Below are 16,620 nucleotides of genomic sequence, written 5' to 3' on the forward strand. Positions count from 1 at the left end.
AGAAACAAATGGGATGTGCATTGAATGTATGACAGGAGTCTACCTCAAAAGGCATCTGAAAGACTCTACCTAGCAGTGTTTCAAAGCAGACACTAAGACTCATAACCAAACCATGTCAGACTTCAGGGAATCATATGAAAGAATGGGAGTTAGTATGATATGGAAAGGATAGGCGCTGTACAAGTACCACATATATCTGGGCACATGGTCTTTTCTGAAACTGACACTCAACCAAGGACCATCAATGGATATAACCTAGAACTTCTGCTTGGATGTGGCCCATGGTAGCTCAGTAACCAAGTAGTTTTCCAAAGTAAGGGGAACAAGGACTATTTCTAACAGGATCTCATGGGCAGGCTCTTTGTCCCCCCCCCCAGGGGTGGAGCAGTCCTGTTAGGCCACAGAGGAGGACTTTGCAGCCAGCCTTGAAGATACCTGATAAAACAGGGTCAAATGAAATGGGAGGAGGTCCTCCCCTATTAGTGTACTTGGAAAGGGGCAGGGAGGAGATTAGGGAGGGAGTTGGGGAGGGGGAGGGAATGAGGGAGCGGGATATAGCTGGGAGACAGAGTTAACACATTGTAATTAAAAAGAAAAATAAAAAAAAGAGAGAATTTTCTGTTTAGCTCTGTTCCTCATTTTTTAAGTGGATTATTTGTTTTGCTGCTTTTCAGCTTGTTTGGTTCTTTATATATACTGGATATGAGTCCTCTGTCAGATAAAGGGTGGTGAAGATTCTTTTCCAATCTGTAGGCAGTCGCTTTGTTTTGATGATGCTGTCCTTTGCTTTACAGAAGCTTTTCAGTTTAATGAGGTCCCATTTATTTATTGTTGCTCTTAGAGCCTGTGCTGTTGGTGTTCTGTTCAGGAGGTTTTCTCCTGTACCAATGAGTTCTAGGGCATTCCACACTTTTTTTTCTAGCCAAGTTAATGTGTTTGGTTTTATGTTGAGGTCTTTGATCCACTTGGACTTCAGTTTTGTGCAGGGTGATAAGTATGGATCTATTTTCATTTTTCTACATGTAGACATCCAGTTGGACCAGAACCATTTGTTGAAGATGCTATCTTTTTTCCATTGTATGATTTTGGCTTCTTTGTCAAAGATCAGATGTCCATCAGTGTGTGGGTTTATTTCTGGTCCTCTGTTCGGTTCCATTGACCCATCATTATGTTTCTATGCCAGTACCATGCAGTTTTTATAATTGTTGCTCTATAGTACAAGTTAAGATCAGGGATGGAAATACGTCCAGGAGATCTCTAATTGTAGAGGATTGTTTTAGCAATTCTCTGTTTCTTCCATATGAAGTTGAGAATTTTTCTTTCCAGGTCTGTAAAGAATTGTGTTGGTAATTTGATGGGAATTGCATTGAATATGTAGATTGCTTTTGGTAAGATGGCCATTTTTACTATGTTAATCCTGCCAAGCCATGAGCATGGGAGATCGTTCCATCTTCTGATATCTTCTTCTAATTCTTTCTTCAGAGACTTGAAATTTTTTTTTCATACAAGTCTTTGACTTGCTTTGTTAGGGTTACTCCAAGGGACATTATGTCATTTGCGGCTATTGTGAAGGGTGTTGTCTCCCTAATTTCTTTCTCAGCCCTTTTGTCTTTTGTATACAGGAGGGCTACTGATTTTTTTTTTTTTGAGTTAATTTTGTATCTGGCCACTTTGCTGAAGGTGTTTGTCAGCTGTAGGAGTTCCCTGGTAGAGTTTTTGGGGTCACTCATGTATACTATCATATCATCTGCAAATAGTCATAATTTGACTTCTTTTTTTCCAGTTTGTATCCCCTTGATATCTTCAACTGTCTTATTGCTCTAGCAAGGACTTCCGGAACTATGTTGAAGAGATATGGAGAGAGTGGGCAGCCTTGTCTTGTCCCTGATTTCAGTGGGATTGATTTAAGTTTCTCTTCGTTCAGTTTGATATTGGCTATAAGCTTGTTGTATATCACCTTTATTATGCTTAGATATGTGCCTTGTATCCTTGATCTCTCCAATACTTTAAACATGAACGGATTTTGGATTTTCTCAAATGCTTTTTCAGCATATAGGGAGATTATCATATGTTTTTTTTTCTTTCAGTTTGTTAATATGGTGGATCACATTGATGGATTTTTGTATATTGAACCACCCCTGCATACCTGGGATAAAGCCTATTTGGTCTGGTGGATGATATCTTTGATGTGTTCTTATAGTCTGTGTGCAAGTATTTTGTTGAGTATTTTTGCATCAATGTTCATAAGGAAGATTGGCTTGAAGTTCTCTTTTTTTGGGGGGTCTTTGTGAGGTTTAGGTACCAAGGTGACTGTGGCTTCATAGAATGAGTTTGGTAATGTTCCTTCTGTTTCTATTTTGTGAAATATTTTGAAGAGAATTGGAATTAGCTCTGTTTTGAATGTCTGGTAGAATTCTGCACTGAAACCATCAGGTCCTGGGCTTTTTTTGGATGGGAGACTTTCGATGACCGCTTCTGTTTCCTTGGGGGATATAGGACTATTTAATTTATTTACCTGGTCCTGATTTAGCTTTGGTAAGTCAAATCGACCAAGGAAATTGTCCATTTCATTTAGATTTTCAAATTTTGTTGTGTATAGACTTTTGAAGTAAGTCCTAACTATTGTTTGGATTTCCTCAGTGTCTGTAGTTATATCACCGTTTTCATTTCTGATTTTGTTGATTTGGGTGGTGTCTCTCTGCCTTTAGTTAGCTTGGCTAAGGGTTTGTCGATCTTGTTGATTTTCTCAAAGAAACAGCTCTTGGTTTCATTGATTCTTTGAATTGTTTTATTTGTTTCTAGTTGGTTGATTTCAGCCCTGAGTTTGATTATTTCCAGACGTCTACTCCTTTTTGGTGTGTCTGCTTCTTCTTTTTCAAGGGTTTTTAAGTGGACCATTAATTTGCTTGAATGAGCTGTCTCAAATTTCTTCTTGAAGGCACTTAGTGCTGTGAATTTTCCTCTTAGCACTGCTTTCATTGTGTCCCACAAATTTGGGTTTGTTGTGTCTTCATTTTCATTGAGTTCTAGGAAGACTTTAATTTGTTTCTTTATTTCTTCCCTGACCCAGCTCTCATTCAGTAGCAAGTTGTTCAGTTTCCGTGTATGTGTAGGCTTTTTGCTATTTCTGTTGTTATTGAAGTCCAGCTTTATTCCATGGTGATTAGACAGGATACAAGGTATTATTTCAATCTTTTTGTATCTGTTAAGGCTTGTTTTGTGACCAACTATGTGGTCTATTTAGGAGAAGGTTCTGAGGTGCTGAGAAGAAGGTAAATTCTTTTGTGTTTGGGTGTAAGGTTCTGTAAATGTCTGTTAGGTCTATTTGTTTCATGACCTCTGTTAGAGATTTTGTTTCTTTGTTTAATTTCTGTTTAGTTGACCTGTCCTTTGTTAAGAGTGGAGTGTTGAAGTTTCCTACTATTAGTGTGTGGGGATCTATGTGTGGTTTAAGTTTTGTCAATGTTTCTTTCACAAATGTGGGTTCCCTCGTATTTGGGGCATAGATATTCAGGATTGTGATGTCTTCTTGGTAGAATTTTCCCTTGATGAATATGAAGTGTCCTTCTCCATCCCTTTTGATTAATTTTTGTTGAAAGTCTATTTTATCAGATATTATAATGACTACTCCTGCTTGCTTCTTGTCTCCATTTGCTTGGAAAACTGTCTTCCATCCCTTCACCCTCAGCTAATGTCTGTCTTTGTGACTTAGGTGTGTTTCTTGTATGCAACAGATTGCTGGGTTTTGTTTACGCTTCCATTCTGTTAGTCTGTATGTTTTTATTGGAGAATTAAGTCCATTGATGTTGAGAGAGATTAATGGCCAATGGATGTTAGATCCTTTGAATTTGATGTTGTTTGTGGTCATACGGTTGTGTGCTTGGATGCTTTTTGTTTTACTGAAGTGAGGTTATTTATTTCCTGTGTTTTCTTGAATGTAGCAAGTTTTCTTAGGTTGTATTTTCCCTTCTAGTGTCTTCTGTAATACTGGATTTGTTTGTAGGTATTATTGAAATTGTTTTTGTCATTGAATATCTTTTTTTCTCCATCTATGAGGACTGAGAGTTTTGCTGCTTATAGTGGCCTGGGCTGACATCTGTGTTCTCTTAGGTTCTGCATGATATCTTTCCAGGCCCTTCTGGCTTTCATAGTCTCTGTTGAAAAGTCAGGTGAGATTCTAATAGGTTTGCCAGTATATGTTACTTGGCCTTTTTCTCTTGCAGCTTTTAGTATTTTTTTCTTTTTTTCTGTACACTTACGGTTTTGATTATTATGTGGCGGGAGGATTTTCTTTTCTGGTCTAATTTATTGTGTGTTCTGTATGCCTCTTGTATTCTTATTGGCCTCTCCTTTAAGTTGGGGAAATTTTCTTCAATGATTTTGTTGAAAATATTTTCTGGGCCTTGGAGAAGGGAATCTTCTTTTTCCTCTATTCCTATTATTCTTAGGTTATGTCTTTTTATGTTGTCTTGAATTTCTTGGACGGTCTGTGTCAGGAATTTTTTAGATTTAACATTTTCTTTGACAGATACATCGATTTCTTTCATTGTATCTTCCACACCTGAGATTCTTTCTTCCATTTATTGTAGCCTATTGGTTGTGCTAACCTCTGTAGTTCCTGCTTTCTTCCCTAAGTTCTTTCTCTCCACAATTTCTTCCATTTGTGTGTTTTTTTTTTTTTTTTATTTTTCCAATTCTATCTTCAGGTCTCGAGCCATTTTTTTGGTTTTCTTCTCCTCTCTGACTGTATTTTCATGTTTTTCCATCAATTCCTTCAGCTGTTTGTTTGAACAATCCTCTGTTTCTTTTATTTCATTCAGTGATTTAAGCATTTCCTCTCTAAAGGCCACAAACTGTTTGGCTGCAGCTTCCTCTATTTCTTTTCGTATTTTATTTGTTTCCTCTGTTATCTTCTTCATGAGCATAGATGTTAGGTCATCTTCTTGAATTTCATATATGCTGGGGTGGCCAGGGCTATTTGCCCCTGGATAACTGGGTTCTGGAGTTGCCATATTGCTCTGGCTTTTGTTGGTTGAACTTTTACGCTGTCCTTTACCCATTGGGCTATCTTAGGTATTTGAAGTCAGTTTCTGGTTGTTCCTGGACTCCTATGGTGGAGAGAATCCCTTTGGCAGGAAGATGGTTTTTTCTGAAGGAAGCCTTCTCAGCTTTTTGGGTATAGTCACTGGATGGCCGGTGTTTTTCAGGAGTTGCTACAGCTCACCTCGGGCATAAAGACCTAGGTGGTAACTTTGGTCCTGATTAGTCGAGCGGGCTCTCCTCTTACCGGGAGAAGTCCTGGAGACAGTTGCCCTGCTTCTGGGTTTCTTGCTTTAAATTTTGTGAGCTGCTGCTGTAATCTCTGTGTCCCTTTGTTTGGCCAGTTTTGTTAGGGATAACTGGTTGCCCCTTGGAGCAGTATCTGGGGGTTGATCTCAGGGTTCCTGGTGTTTTGTAGGTCTGAGGTTGGGACTCTGTGCCCCAGAACCCAACAGGTAATCTGTGGTGGATGAGCACTGCTCTCCTGGTAACAGCAGGCTATCTGGGCACAGCAGTTCCCTGGGTTGGGCCAGTCTGTGGGACCTTTTCTGGGGATATACTGGGTTGCCTAAGTCTGTCACCTTTGCTTCGTTCATTGTTCCTTGTGAGTGTTTCTCTAGACAGTGACTGTAGGACTCTGGTATCTTGGGCCCACAGTTCTGTCTGTAGGGAGTAGTTGGTACAAAGCAGGTCTCTGGACTGGTGGAGCATGCGCCCGCCTGCTAGTCTGTGGGAGCTGGGTTCCCAATAACTCTGTGCTTTGTCCCGGATCCATGATGGCTGGGCATACTCACCTGTTTGTGTTCTGTGGTCTGTGAGATTTTTCCCCAGGCAAAGCCTAGGTGACCCAAGCAGCACGGTTTCTTCCTTCCCTGTGGGTCCTCTCCAGACAGGGATTCGCAGTCTTTGTTGCACTAGGGCACTTAGCTTGTCTGTACTTGTGAGCTTGGCGCGCAGCCGCTCTCTGCATGGTGGGAGCTCAGTTGTGATGGTGGTGGGTACCAGCGGTCTGTGAGACCTTCCAGGGAAAGACTGAGTGACTCGCAACTTTTCTTCCCCGTGGTGTTTTCTTGTGACTGGGACTCTCAGTCTCTGGCACCCTTGTGCCCACTGATCAGCCTGGGAAAGTGATTGGGACATGCAGGCGTGCAGCTCTGGCCAGAGACCCAAAGCCGGCGTTACCCGGGATCTCTTCCGGGTTCTGGCTGAGCAGCCCAAGAGTGGACCCGACCAATTCCCATGCTGTGGGAGCCTCCCCTCACCTGGGAAACATGATTGCTGTAGTCTTAGGGCCCAGAGTTCAGTCTCCTGGTCTCTGCACGGAGAGGGCTGTCCCTCTTCTCAGACACAGTGCTCTCCCGTCGCTGCCATCTTGGCTCCCCCTCTCAAAATAATTTTTAAAATATCAACATGAATAAAATCTCTATTATGAACATCCAATGAGCAATTTCTCCAGGAAATAACACAGGGAGTAACACAGAAAAAAGAACAAACACGTTGTTTTGTTTTATTAGATCAGAGAAGGTAGGATAAACACATGATAAATTCACTGTTTCAGTGTTAGCAAAGAAACCACCTGACATTTTTGTTATTAGTTATTTGTTATCAAATTATAGGTTTTCTATCAAAATTATATACAAGAAATATTTGAGTAGAAAGCATACAATTGTTTCTCATGAGTGCTGGCATGTGATGTGGTCAGGATACTGGACAATAGAAAGGCATTAAGCCAGCCAATTCAGGCTTTCATGTGACAAAACATTTCAGAAAATTGTTTTTTGTCAAAAAAAAAAAAAGGAACCCAATTTAGAAAATATTTTTGAAATGCCTAAGGATTTAAAATCTGTTCACATGTAATTGCTACTATTGTTGAAGTTAATCTTGCCATTCAGAGTAAAATTATTATAATTCTACTTGACATATTTTGCTCATTATGAATGATGACAGCCTACTTCTGAAAAAATGTATCTTATGTGGTATATATAAATTATACAATAACTTGGGAATTGTGTTCTGGAGAAAGGTTCGACAAGCAAGCTCTACCCTGTTGAAGGTAGTCTTCCAGCAGTAGTCCTAAAAATTTTACATTGTAAAATTTTATTATGTTTAGTGTGTGTGTGTGTGTGTGTGTGTGTTTATTGTTTCTGTGTCAAATATGCACAAGTCAGAGGACAGCTTTTTTGTCTTCTTCTTTCGTCATATATATTCTAAAAATGGGACACAGATCATCTCGCCTACATGGCTAATGCTATTCCAACTGAGTTATGTTGCTAGATCTCAGTTTCTTTCTGTTTAAATTTTAATGAACTTATCTGTGAATCTCAACAATATCATGTATCATTTAGAAAATGAAAAGTTCTATATTGAAGAACAGCAGACAATTTAAATATTAATGCTAAATAAAAATGACTATTGTAGTTAATGTACAAAAGAATTCCAATATTCTTATAGCACTTTTTAAAGTTGCTGACGTATGTGAAATATACATACCAGTTTTAATACTCTGAATGTATCTGAACATAAGCTATGTAACTCCAGTATTCCTTTCTGTTTCAGAAAGAACCATTCACTTGGAAAAGAATACTGATTTGAATTAGTTTGACTTTGTTTTATAAAAATTACCTATAAAGTATTATTATTTAATTAATTAGAATTTGAAATTTGTCTTTTATAATATTGATTCAATAGATAAGTAAACAAAAAATGAAAACCTTAAAAAACAATAAATATTAACTAATTTCTTTTTTTAACTTTTTATTTTTTATTAATTACACTTTATTCATTTTGTATACCCCCATAAGCCCCTCCCTTCTCCCCTCCCAATCCCACCCTCCCTCTCGTTTCTGCATGCATGCCACTCCCCAAGTCCACTGATAGGGGAGGTTCTCCTCTCCTTTCTGATCTTAGTCTATCAGTTCTCGTCAAAAGTGGCTGCATTGTCCTCTTCTGTGACCTGGTAGGGCTGCTCCCCCCTCAGGGGGAGGTGATCAAAGAGCAGGCCAATCAGATTATGTCAGAGGCAGTCCCTCTTCCCATTACTAGGTAACCCACTTAGACACACCTGCCATGGGCTACATCTGTGCAGGGGTTCTAAGTTATCTCCATGAATAGTCCTTGGTTGGAGTATGAGTCTCTGGGAATTTCCCTGTGTTCAAATTTTCTTGTTCTGTTGCTCTCCTTGTGGAGTCCCTATGTTAATCAAATAAGCTTTCACTTTCATATATTTTAGTTTTTTGGGGGCATCATAAATTTTCCCATCAACACATCCCTTGTTAAACACACACACACAAAGCAGACAACATAGTCCATGTCAGAGATATCCACCACTCACCTAACTAATAGGCCTACAGGTTGCCTGCTTTTTGATTGCTTCCTCCTGATGGAACTGCCCTACAAGACCACAGGACAGGAAGATGAACTTGGTCTTCAAATGTATAGATGAACTTGGGTGTCTGGGTAGGAGAGCTCTCCTATTTAATTACTAAAGTATATTAAAGTATATAAAGTCTCCAGTGACTTTAATAAACAAAGGCAGTGAAAATTACTTAGTTGACAAAAATATTTTTAATAGAGACAGAAGTTACATTTTTCAAAAGTAGACTCTCATCATTTATAATGAACAAAATATATAAAGTAGAAATAGGGGAGGGATGGTATGACCAAGATGAGGAGAGGGTGGGGCCTATGACCAAGGTATAAATTTAATTAATCAATAAAAAATTTAAAAAACACAAAACTAACAACAAAATAATGAATCAACTGGTATGGTCGTACAAAGATTTATTTCAAGCATTTATTCAAGAAATGAATAAAAACAGAAGCAATCAAATATCTATGAGGTTAACTGTAGTTTTGTCTATCTAGCAAGTTTTAGATGATTTGGGGCTGTATACTCAGACCTTATCTAAAAAAAATCATTAGAAATTATTTTGATTAAAAAATGCAAAAATGGATAAAAAACTAAATATGTTAACATATCTTCTTAAATGTAATTAACTTGTGGAATATTTTAATTTAGTAATTAAAAGTTACATTATTACTTATTTGTGGGCATAAGGAAAAATATTTGGAATGTAGTTGGGCATTATGCTAGTTAAGTAAAGTGCTGGGTATAGATTACTGTCCAAGTGAAACCCATGATTTCACTGGATCAGATAGGTAGCTAGGTTTCTAGTATCAGACATGGTTTCCTCTTGGTGTTGAATCGTTCCTAAGTCCAACTAGAAAGCTGTTACCACCAAGTCATGGAGTTACTTATGCTTATGCTTGAGATTATCATGCCATATTGGATTTTGCTATGATTAATGAGCATCCCAGCTGGGTAGGAATGCTTTTTGCTTCTCTCCTTTCGAAGTGTGCCTGCTGCCTTCTAATACTATAAAAAGTTACTCCTCAGGACAAATGGAAACCATAAGAGAAGACCAAAACAAATCAAACTGTTATTTGATTTCTAGACTGTTCAAACACAGTCTGAAAAGATATATCTAAAAAACAAGTCTCCCACAATATTCAGGAAATATTGTAGAAAAAAGAGTAGAAAGATTCTAAAATCAGAGTATCAGAGAGTTTACAGTAAAATTGTCTTCTAAAAAAGGTCACTAACATGATTGCTTAAATATGATATTAACAAGGTTGACAGCAATTAGCATGCCAAATGCGCTAATTGACTAAATAGGTCATATTTAGTAATATATGTATATATCATATATTTTTTAATGAAAAAGTAATTAGTGAAAAAAATACATGAATCTGAAAAATAAACAAGATTGGAAGATATGCCAGGGCTCAGAGGGAGGAAAGGGAAGGGAGAAATATAATTAAATTATACTTTCAAAAATAAAAGAAATATACTTTTTAAAAACTACAAATAAGACAAACAAGAACAAATATGCCCTGAAAATGTACATAGAGTGGAAGTGGGAGGGAATAAGGGAGGAGGTAAAGCTGGGATACAAAGTGAATAAACTAATTAATAAAAAATAAATAAATTATTTAAAGGAATATCTTGTATAAAAATGCTATTTCAAATAAAAAATTATGACATTTCCAATGGGGAGAACAAAGAAATTTTGTTTTATATTTTCAGGTATCATGCACATATACTGTAGCATTATATGTAGACTTATATTTCTTTTTATTTAGTGGGTGATATTCCATTATATGCATTTACATCCAAATTTGTCTATTGATGGATACAGGGATTATTATCTTTATTAACTTTTCTGTTCAAGTACTTGAGTATTTTATTTCAAACATTTGGTATATATAACAAGAAGTAACTTACTATCTCACAGATCATTCGAAGGGTGACCTTTGAAGAATGAACTTTTGTTTACATATTGGCAAAATACAAAATATCTAATTTCTCCTCTAATTGCTCCACATATTGTCATTTTCTATTAAAATATACTGTCAAAGACCCTTAGTGAATATGACGCGGACATGTGTGCCAATAAGTGGTTTAGCTAAAACATAAAATGCATGTTCCTTAAAAGGAAAGACAAGTTTTGAGTACTCACTGTCAGTGGCTCCTAAGCTAGAGATGGGAGGCCTCTGAACTCCATGTTGAAAATTTCAGTAGACTTCATCTTGTGCAGGTCTGTGCAAGTAATCATAGCTGCTGTCAGTTTGTGCACACCACGGCCGTGTCATGCCCAGAGGCTAGAATTTACAGGCTTTCTTTCCATTTTATGGCTTTTGCATTATATCTGTTCCCTATTCTGTATTGTCCCCTGGGCCTTGGACAAGGTGTGGGTGAGATTAGTGTTTTGGGTTAGTTGGTTGTTGTTGCACAAAGCAGGGTCACTTTTTTTAGAAGTATGGTCACCAGTAGGTTCCCTGTGTCTTCAGTGAATGACTTTAGACCTATGAGCATTTGTGTGGCACTAACTGGACCCCGTGATTTAAAAACACATAAAAAATGAAAAAGAATGTTAGGAGGGATTGTGTTAAGAGGGATAATGTTAGGAGGAATTGTGATTGTGGCCCTGAAAGGAACTGACGGAAAGAATGAATAGAGAATATGATCAATATATATATGTATTATAAAAATCAATAAAATAAAAAAATAAATAAAAATGAAACTTTAAAAATCAATAAAATTAATAATTAAAATTTTGAACGATATATTCCTCAAGAATAAAACTAAAATCTGAAAAGTTGTATAGTTGAGTAAGAGGATTCTCCATGAGTGTGAGACCAGCCTGAAATCAAAGCGTATTCAAAGGCTACTGTGTAAGGCCTGCTTGAAAAATTTAAACAAAACACACTAACGTCTTGTTCTCTGAAAAAGACAGTTCTTCAGATTATTAAAAGTCAAGATAAACACATAGAAAATTTTTTCACAGCAAGCATCACATATTGGGCTAGTAATAAGAGGAACAGGGACTGTCTCTGACATGAAATCAGTGGCAAGCTCTTTGTCCCCCCCCCCCCTCCAGGGAGTAGGAGCCTTCCTAGGCCACAGAGGAGGTCACTGCAGGCAGTCCTGATGAGACCTGATAAACTAGGGTCAGATGGAAGGGGAGGAGGGCCTGCCCTATCAGCGGACTTGGAAAGGGGCAGGGAGGAGATGAGAGAAGGAGGGTGGGATTGTGAGAAAATGAAGGAGGGAGCTATAGCTGGGATACAAAGTTAATAAACAGTGATTAATATAAAAAATAAAAATAAAAAATAAAATAACCCACTGCTAAGAAAACGTAACAATATATAAGTACATAATCCATTTTTTAAATCAAGTAGAGTATCAAAGTAGTTATTTCATGAAAGATATGCAGATGTCACTATATAAAAACAAACAAAATGTTTTAAATTAGGAAAATACTAAATAAAGCAATGGAATACGGTACATGTAAACTGAAATAATTAAGACAAACAACTCACAATTATAGTATTTGCTGAAGATGCAGAGAAAAAAAATTATCAGAAGTAAAACCACCATACATTACCAGTCAGAATGTAAATTGTGTGTTTCTCAGGAGAGCTCAACAGTTTCTAATAGAGCTTAAAATATTTGTACCCTCACAGCCTTAGATATCATTGTGAACTGTATCTTAGGTTCATAGGGAGATATGTTTCTTATACTTTGTTCATAGTATTCCCAAACCAAGCCCAAAGTTATATTGTAGTAGGTGAATGGACAAGCAAGATATAATTTACCCATATACATAAACATTTTACTATTATTTTTTTTATTTTATATGTATATATATATATTTTACAATACAAAATTATGTTAAATTTTACAAAAAACATATCAGTACCATATGATATTGCAGCATGATTCTTTTTTTCTTTTTTAATTTTTATTTTTTTAATATTAATCACAGGTTATCTACTCTGTATCTCACCTGTAGCCCCCTCCCTCATTCCCTCACAATCCCACCCTCCCTCTCTCATCTCCTCCCTGCCCCTCTCTAAGTCCACTGACAGGGGAGGTCCTCCTCCCCTTCCATCTGACCCTAGCTTATCAGGTCTCTTCAAGACTGGCTGCCATGTCTTCTTCTGTGGCCTGGTAAGGCTACTCCTAGTTTATTCACTTTGTATCCCAGCTGTAGTCTCCTTCCTCATTCCCTCCCAATCCCACCTTCTCTCTCTCTCTCTCTCTCTCTCTCTCTCTCTCTCTCTCTCATGTCCTTCCATGCCCTTTTCTAAGTATACTGATAGCAGAGGACCTCCTCCCCTTCCATCTGACCCTAAACTATCAAGTTGCATCAGGACTGGCTGCATTGTCTTTCTCTGTGGCCTGGTAAGGCTGCTCCCCATCAGGATTAGTCCATAAAGAGAAATGAGCTATAAACCTACAGAATCACATAAAAAAATCTTAGATAAGTACTAACAGGTGAAAAGGTCAATCTGATGTAGATTGTATGTTTTCAAGATAGGACATTCTCTAAAGGACAAAGCTATTGCCTAGAAACAAAGAATTTTAGGTAAATGTGAAAAATGAATTGAGGAAGCATAATGGGACCTAAATTTATTGTTCTAGCTACTTTCTATAGCTGTGATAAAACACAATGAACAAAAGCAACTTGGGAGGAAAGAGTTTATTTGGCTTATACATTCACAACTCAATTATTAATTAAATTTTTATTTTATATTAATTACAGTTTATTTACTTTGTATCCCAGCTGTAACCCTCTCACTCATTCCCTCCCAATCCCACTCTCCCTTCCTCATCTCCTCCCTGCCACTCTCTGAGTCAACTGATAGGGGAGGTCCTCCTCCCCTTCCATCTGACCCTAGCTTATCAGGTCTCATCAGGACTAGCTGCAGTTTCCTCTGTGGCCTAGGAAGGCTGCTCCTCCCTCGGGAAGGGTGTGTGTGTGTGTTAAAGAGCAATCCACTGAGTTCATGTTATAGACAGTCCCTCTTCTCCTTACTAGGGGACCCACACAGACACTGAGCTGCCATGGGCTACATCTGAGCAGGGGTTTTAGGTTATCTCCATGAATGTACCTTGGTTGGAGTATCAGTCTCAGAAAATACCCCTGAGCACATATATTTTGGATATGTTGCTCTCCTTGTGGAGCTCTTGTACTCTCCAGGTCTTACTAGCCACCTTTTCTTTTGGGAAAGTTTTATTGAGCTATTCTAAAAATATATTTTGTTCATTTTGTGATATATTTTTTATTCTTCATGAAGTATATTGAAATACATTTATTTCAAAATCCATAGATAAAGGCAATTAATGATTGGAATTTATTTACATAATTTTTATGTTAAATTTTATGTTAAAATGTTCTTTACATGAAATTTAATGAATAAAAGCATATTTTACAAAATAAATATTAATTTGTTTGGATTTCATAGATGATGACTTAGTGTTTTTTCTAATAATTTTAATCTGCCTTCAAGATTTAAAGATTTGATTTTGTTAGTCCTAGATTAATGAACCTGGAAAATAATTGTTTTGTGTTTTCAGTGAGAGAATACAGTTGGAATGAATAGGATGATGTTACTTAGCAAGGGAATTACAAACTTATATTCACATCTGAATTGAATGAATTAAATTGAAAGCATGGACACATTAAAAAACAACCTGATTCCTCATTCAAGAAACAAATATGAAATGCCTATTTTTGCTAAGGAGACTGAATACACATTTTTTTCAATTACAAACCACTTAGACAGATGTAGATATAATACACAGGTGTGCACCTGTTAGAAAAAAGAAAAAAGTTACTTTTCTTCTAAAAATGATAGATAAAGTCTGACTGCAATAAGGGGAACTATACTCTAAAAATTGAAATCAGAATGAAATGTATTTTTCTGTTTGTACTGAGAAATAAAAGTAAAAGACTTATTCATGTCTCACAATTTTAAGCTTTAAAGCATTAAACATATGAAGTTGTCAGAATAAATACTTGATGCTTTAAATCTGTTGAGAAAATAATTTGATTTTTCTAAAAACATGAAAGCAGTATAGATTATTTCACATGATCCTACAGAATTAATATTGTTCATGGTTGTACAGACAAATACAGATATAGAATTTGAGTAAGACAATGGTTTTAAATATTAATTCATCACATATACATAATATATTGTTGATGTTCAGCAACTGTGCTTTTATATATTAAAAAGTCTGTGCTAACTTTATTGCAGGTAAGTATGAATATTCTATGTTTCTATCTATCTTCGAATATGATTTTTTTAAAGAACTGCACTTCTGGAAATAATCTGGTTACTGGCTAACCTCAGTGTCTTTTATCGGTTCTTTGAGTTTCCTCTGTGTTTTCAAAAGTACCAAGATAGAAGCCTCATTGTGATGTTATTAAAAGCATATAAGACAGTTTAAGGAGATCAAGGGGATACAAATTGGAAAGGAAGAATTCAAGTTATCATTATTTGCAGATGATATGATAGTGTACCTGAGTGAGCCCAAAAATTCTATCAGGGAACACCTTCAGCTGATAAACACTTTCATCAAAGTGGCCGGATAAAAAATTAACTTAAAAAAATTAGTAGCCCTCTTGTATACAAAAGACAAAAGGGCTGAGAAAGAAATTAGGGAAACAACACCCTTCACAATAGCCACAAATGAGATAAAGTACCTTGGTGTAAACCTAGCCAAGCAAGTCAAAGACTTGTATGAAAAACATTTCAAGTCTCTGAAGAAAGAATTAGAAGAAGATATCAGAAGATGGAAAAATCTCCCATATTCATGGCTTGGCATGATTAACATAAAAATGGCCATCTTATCAAAAGCAATCTACAAATTCAATTCAATTCCCATCAAATTACCAACACAATTCTTTACAGACCTGGAGAGAAAAATTCTCAACTTCATATGGAATAACAAGAAACCGAGAATTGCTAAAACAATCCTCTACAATAAAAGATCTTCTGGAGGTATCTCCATCCCTGATCTTAAGTTGTACTATAGAGCAACAGTTATAAAAACTGCATGGTACTGGCATAGAAACAGAATGATGGATCAATGGAACTGAACAGAGGACCCAGAAATAAACCCACACACTTATGGACACCTGATCTTTGACAAAGATGCCAAAATCATACAATGGAAAAAAGATAGCATCTTCAACAAATGGTGCTGGTCTAACTGGATGTCTACATGTAGAAAAATGAAAATAGGTCCATACTTATCACCCTGTACAAAACTAAAGTCCAAGTGGATCGAAGACCTCAACATAAAACCAGACACATTAAATCATATAGAAGAGAAAGTGACAAGACTCTAGAACTCATTGGTACAAGAGACCACTTGAACAGAACACCAACAGGACAAGCTCTAAAAACAACAGTCATTAAATGGGACCTCATGAAACTGAAAAGCTTCTGTAAAGCAAAGGACACCATCATCAAAACAAAATGACAACCTACAGATTGAGAAAGAATCTTCACCAACCCTTTACTTGACAGAGGGCTAATATCCAGTATGTATAAAGAAATGAAGAAGCTGAAAAGCAACAAACCAAGTAATCCACTTTAAAAATGGGGAACAGAATAAAACAGAGAATTCTCTGTAGAGGAATGTTGAATGGCAGAGAAACACTTAAAGAAATGCTCAACCTCATTAGCCATCAGGGAAATGCAAATCAAATTCACCTTACACCCATCAGAATGGACAAGATGAAAAACTCAAGTGACAACATATGCTGGAAAGGTTTTAGAGAAAGGGGAACCCTCCTCCACTGCCTGTGGGAATGTAAACTTGTACAACCACTCTGGAAATCAATCTTGTGCTTTCTCAGACAAATATGAATAACACTTCCTCAATATTGAGCCATACCACTCCTAGGCATATATCCAAAAGAGGCTCATATACACAGTAAGGACATTTGCTCAACCATGTTTGTAGCAGCTTTATTTGTGATAGCCAAAAGCTGGAAACAACCTAGATGCCCCTAAACTAAAGAATGGATACAGAAATTGTGGTACACTACACAATGGAGTATTACTCAGCCATGAAAATAAGGAAATCATTTAATTTTCAGGTAAATGGTGTGAGCTGAAAAGTATCATCCTGAGTGAGCTGTCATAGAAACAGACACACACGGTATATACTCACTCATATAGACATATAATATAGGATAAACCTACTAAAATCTGTACATC

This window comes from Psammomys obesus, unplaced genomic scaffold (genome assembly GCF_907164565.1).
Source record: "Psammomys obesus unplaced genomic scaffold, mPsaObe1.curated_primary_1811, whole genome shotgun sequence".
Lineage (NCBI taxonomy): Eukaryota > Metazoa > Chordata > Mammalia > Rodentia > Muridae > Psammomys > Psammomys obesus.